This window comes from Oryx dammah, unplaced genomic scaffold (genome assembly GCF_014754425.2).
Source record: "Oryx dammah isolate SB20612 unplaced genomic scaffold, SCBI_Odam_1.1 HiC_scaffold_14, whole genome shotgun sequence".
Classification (NCBI taxonomy): Eukaryota; Metazoa; Chordata; class Mammalia; order Artiodactyla; family Bovidae; genus Oryx; species Oryx dammah.
In genome coordinates this window covers 3,819,013-3,824,845 of record NW_024070198.1, presented here as the reverse complement: position 1 = coordinate 3,824,845, position 5,833 = coordinate 3,819,013, and the positions used below count along the sequence as shown (strand labels likewise).

General features: G+C 42.1%; 1 pseudogene; it reads left to right on the top strand.

Moving 5' to 3' along the window:
• The first annotated feature begins 3,915 nt into the window (after positions 1-3,915).
• LOC120873765 lies at positions 3,916-5,421 on the top strand (annotated as a pseudogene).
• Positions 5,422-5,833: the final 412 nt, after the last annotated feature.

Below are 5,833 nucleotides of genomic sequence, written 5' to 3'. Positions count from 1 at the left end.
TGAGATTGATCCCGAAAGTGAAGAGGGAAAAGTGATCTTAAAAGAGTTCTCAGTCAGCTCCAGATATCCACTGTAAGCTACAAAAACGGGCGTCTGGACCAAATCAGTCTTTAGATACTCTATTATAACTGGCTCAGATGGTCTATTATGGTAGGGAATATGAGGAAAAGAAAGGCAAAAGAAGACAAAGGAAAAGGTGGAAGCCTTCGAAATGGCTATGAAAAACTTTCTTAAACAGCCTGAGAAAGATGCCCAGAGGGACCCAGGTGAAAAGGGATGGGCTTGCTATTACTGTGGAAAGGAGGGGCACCTCAAGTGGGATTGCCCTCAGGCATCTAAGCTGCCCCAGGCTCCATGTCCGGTCTGCAAAGGACCACACTGGAAGAGAGACTGCCCTCAGAGGTGTAGGTCTCCAGGGTCGGACTCTCAAGACAATCAGGACTGAAGGTGCCTGGAGGTCCCCACACAAGCTCCCGTCCTAATTACACCAGAGGAACCCCAGGTATTAATAATTGTGGGAGGCCAGTCCGTCGATTTCCTTTTAGATACTGGGGCAACTTACACTGTGCTTACTGAAGCCCCTGGCCCACTTTCTTCTGGATCTGCTTCCATAATGGGACTGTCTGGATGAGCCAAAAGATATTATTTCAGTTATTCTTTATGTTGCAACTGGGATTCTGTGCTATTTTCACACGAGGTTCTGATCATGCCAGAATCTCCCTCACCCCTTTTGGGGAGGGATATACTGAGCAAGGTCCATGTCTCTGTTTTTATGAATATGGAGCCCTCACTTTCTCTCCCTTTAGTTGAACAAAATATAAATCCTAGAGTATGGGCTGATGGAAAATCTGTGGGTCGAGCACAAAATGCTATTTCTGTAGTTGTCAAGCTCAAAGACCCACACTTATTTCCACATAAGAAGCAGTATGCACTGAAACCTGAGTTTAAGGAAGGGTTAAAACCCATCATCGAAAATTTAAAGGAGCAGGGACTATTAATTCCCTGTAACAGTCCTTGCTACACTCCTATTTTGGGTATAAAGAAATCAAATGGTAAATGGAGACTAGTTCAAGATTTACATATAATAAATGAGGCTGTAGTTCCTTTACACCCCATGGTGCCTAAAGCTTATACTCTATTGTCTGAAATTCCTGAATGAGCCAAATATTTCTCAGGAATTGATTTAAAAGATGCCTTCTACTCAGTGCCTTTGGCGGAGGAGGGTCAATTTCTATTTGCCTTTGAAGACCCTAGCAGCTAGCTTCTTAGTTAACCTGGACAGTTTTGCCCCAGGGATTCCATGACAGTCCTCATTTATTTGGACAAAGTTTGTCACGGGATCTACAAAACTTTAATAGCTCTGAAGCGGTGGTGTTACAATATGTAGATGATATTTTGCTCTGCGCTGAGACAGAGGAAGCTTGTTCGTGAGCCTCAGAGATTTCTTAAACTTTCTGGCAGGCTGTGGTTACAAGGTATCAAGAGAAAAGGCTCAGCTTTGTCAACAATTGGTTAGATATCTGGGCCTAATCACATCAGAAGGGACTAGGGCCATAGGCTGTGAGAGAATTAAACCTATACTAAATCATCCCCTACCTATGACTTTAAGACAATTGAGAGGATTTTGGGGAATCACAGGTTACTGTTGCCTTTGGATTCTGGGTTATGGGGAACTTGCCCAACCTTTATATAAACTTATAGCTGAAACTCAGCAGGCCCAAACTAACAAACTGGTTTGGTCTCCAGAAACTCAAAAGGCTTTTAAGGTTCTTCAGACTGCTCTCCTGCAAGCTCCCACTCTGAGCTTGCCCACAGGGTCAGAATTTAATGTTTGTCATTGAAAGGAAAGGCATGGCCTTGGGAATTTTGACACAACCCCGACTACCTCACCAGCAACCTACTGCTTATCTAAGCAGAGAATTAGATGTAATTTCACGTGGGTGGCCCCACTGCCTAAGAGTAATTGGGGCAGCGGCTTTATTAGCACTTGAAGCTTTAAAAATAATTAATGGACGAAATCTTACTGTACTGACTTCTCAGGACGTGAGTGGAATCTTAAATTCTAAGGTTAATATTTGGATGACAGACAGTAGGCTTCTTAAATATCAGTCATTGTTGTTAGAAGGACCAGTAACTAAGCTTAAAGTTTATGGAAATTTAAATCCTGATACTTTGCTTCCTGAGAAGGAAAATGAAACACCTGATCATGATTGTTCTCAATTCCTAACTTTAAATTATGCAGCTCGAGAAGATCTAATGGATACCCCATTAGACAATCTTGACATGGAGATATTTACAGATGGCAGTTCTTTTGTTCGAGATGGAAAGTGTAAAGCAGGTTATGCCGTGGTGACTGCTGAACAGGTTTTGGAAACGAAACCTCTCCCCCAGGGAACCAGTGCTCAGTTAGCAGAGCTTGTGGCTCTGACCCGAGCTCTAGAGTTAAGCAAAGGACAGCGGGTAAATATCTACACTGATTCTAAGTATGCTTATTTGACTTTACATGATCATGCTGCAATATGGAAAGAAAGACAGTTTAAAAGGGCAACAGGAGAACCTATTAAACATTTCAGAGAGAGAGACTTTTAACTGCTATATATTGTCCTAAAGAAGCAGCTGTTATGCATTGCAAAGGGCACAGCAGGGATGGCAGTAAAGTAGCCTAAGGTAATCAACTGGCTGACTGTCAAGCCAGAAAAGTGGCACTTTAAGAAACCCCTTCACTGCAGACGCCTTTGATCTGGACAGGTTCTGTGGAACAGGAAAAACCATAATATACTGAGGAAGAATTAGAAAGATATTGAAAAGGAGGAGCAAAGATTACTGATAAAGGATGGTTACAGTCTGAAGATGGATGATTAATAATTTCTGGAAATGCTCAATGGAAAATTCTTAAGGGTTTACATCAGAGTTTTCATTTGGGTGCAGAGAGTACTTACCAAATGGCTTCTCGTTTGTTTGAAGGTAAAAATGTAATGAAAACTTTAAAGAATATTATCAGAAGGTGTGAGCTTTGTCAGAAAAATAACCCAAAGACTGAAAAGCTAGCAAAATCTGGATTAAAACGAAGTGTGAAGTATCCTGGAGAGGACTGGGAAATTGATTTTACTCATATGCCAAAAGCTAATGGATATTCTTGTTTACAAGTTTGGGTGGATACTTTTACTGGATGGATTGAGGCTTTTCCCTGTGGTAGTGAACAGACTAAGGAGGTTATAAAGATTTTAATCCATGAAATTATCCCCAGGTTTGGGCTGCCACGGAGCCTTCAGACTGACAATGGCTCCACCTTTAAAGCTGCTGTAACTCAGGGGGTGTCTAAAGCTCTAGGAATAGAAGATCACTTACACTGTTCCTGGAGACCCCAATCCTCAGGAAAGGTTGAAAAAGCTAATGACATTATCAAAAGACCTCTGTGCAAATTAACTCAAGAGACGCATGACAGTTGGATTAAAGTCCTACCCATAGCTTTAATGAGGGCTGGAACTGCCCCCCAAAAAGGAGGGACTGTCCCCCTTTGAATGTATTTATGGAAGGCCTTTCTTATGCACAGACATTGTTATAGACCCTGAAGCCTTGGAATTAACTAGTTATGTAACTCAGCTCTCAGCTTTTCAACAGGCATTAACAGACTCCGGGAGACAACTCCTGACCCCGCCTCTGAGTCAAGCAACCCTCTATTTGAGCCAGGAACTGAGGTCCTCATAAAAACATTGGGATCTAGGGGCCCATCCCTCTAGCCCATCTGGGAAGGCCCTTACCAGGTTATTCTTTCTTCTCCCACAGCTGTCAAAGTGCCAGGAATTGACTCGTGGGTACATCACACTTGAGTCAAGAGGTGGCACCCTGACCAAAACTCAGTGAAAACTAACTTTTATGTCTTTACTTTCTATGCTCTGACTTTGTACTTTTCAGATGGGCCTGATAACCAACGTGAGCTTACTTCTGCTGACTCCAAATATCCTGAGTCTGCCTTTTGATCCTCAAGACAATGCCTTCCTGTCCTGGGCTCACTCCTACACTGCATTCCACAATCGATCTAACTGCTGGGTCTGTGGAGCGCTCCGCTCTTCATCAGTGGAAGGCTTCCTGTGGTGGACATCTCCACTTCAAGGAAAAGACTTTCTCCAAGTCTGTGAATACCTTCGACAGCAATCACATGCGATGCCTCTTCTTCATCTGATGACATCTACCAACCCTAAAATGGACTGGTGCAACACTTTGTACTTTAACTATGGACATAATGTGACTTTAAATTTTGATTATGCATTGTCTCGGTTCAATGACTATTTTGCTACACATAAGGCAAATAGGTCTAGATCTAATGGTTTTTTACCTGACATCCTGACATTTATCAAATATGGGATGAGGTTATATGGCTAACTCCTGAATAAGGACGTTTAATATCTACTGCCCCTATATGCTGGGAACAAACAGAGCCATCCCCAAAAGTTAGTCAACAACTTAATTACAATGATTGGAAACAAATGGGATTTTTGCCTCAGGAAATATGCAACATAATCATTCCTGTGTTTTCCAACCCCAGTTCAGGTCCTCCCTTTGTCTGGCCAGGCACTAATTGGGACTGGATATCTCAGTCACGCTGGATTGCTCCAAATGGGACTTATTGGATATGTGGCTCTTACCTATGGGCATGACGTCCCCCTGGTTGGATAGGGCGATGCACCCTGGGTCTAGCCTTTATTCATGGCTTTACATTTTCATAGCTTCCAGAAAAGCCTGCTAATTTACCCCACCTTAAAACTCGGTGGGCAAGGTCTGTACTTCACTATTATGATTATTTGGCCGCAGTGTTTGTTCCCTCTTTGGAAACTACAGATGTTATGCTACGAGTGGATGCTTTGACTAATTTTACTCAACAGGCATTACAAGATTCTCAAAAGGCTATTTCAGCCCTTAATGCTGAACAAGCACAAATTAGAAAGGTGGTCTTATAAAACAGATTGGCTTTAGATATTCTGACAGCTGCCCAAGGAGGAATGTGTGCTATTATTCATACCCAATGCTGTACATATATACCTGATATGAGCACGAATGTTACTCATTTGACTAAACACATGAACAAGATGATTGGGGCCATGGATACTCCTGAAGCCTCAATTGCCTCACTTTGGGAGACGTTAACTAGTTCCTCATGGTGGACAACTATCTTAATTACAATAATTCTGATTGTTTTGTTTTGACTGTTTGCTCCCTGCATCTGTAATTGCATAACTGGATTGTTTCTAGCCACATGAAAGCTTTTAAGGTACAAATGGTTGCTCAAACTCCTGCTACTGCTGCAAATTCCTCCAACTACTATCTGGGGCCCCTGGATCAGATATCCTCAATATGAGGATTAGGAGAATATGTTGCCTCGCCAATTTAGGGACAATGCCCCTTCTCAGCTCAGAAGCATTTATGGAATGAAAATGATGCCCCTTTTCCCTAGGCAACATAATTCTCCTAAAAGAAAAAGGGGGGAATGAGAGGGTAACAGGCAGGAAGGCCAGGGGTCTCCAAATGGAAGAAATAGCTTGCAAGTGTCAGCCATTTTTATCTCTCTTAAGTGGCAGGAAGAAACAAACTAGCAATATTTTTCCCTTCTCTATACAAATTTAAAAGGAGGTTCCTCTTAAAATTCTGTGTTGCCATAACACCTGGTTTCACCTGAAGTTAACTATTCTCAAACCTAGAGATAACCAATGCCTTTTTCTTATGGAAATGTTTATCTTCAGCTTTGCTAACGTACTATGCATTTACCCCAAACTCTGTCTTTAAGTCGGTTCTGCCTTTTGGCTCAGAACCTACTTGATAAACAAGTATGTTATAC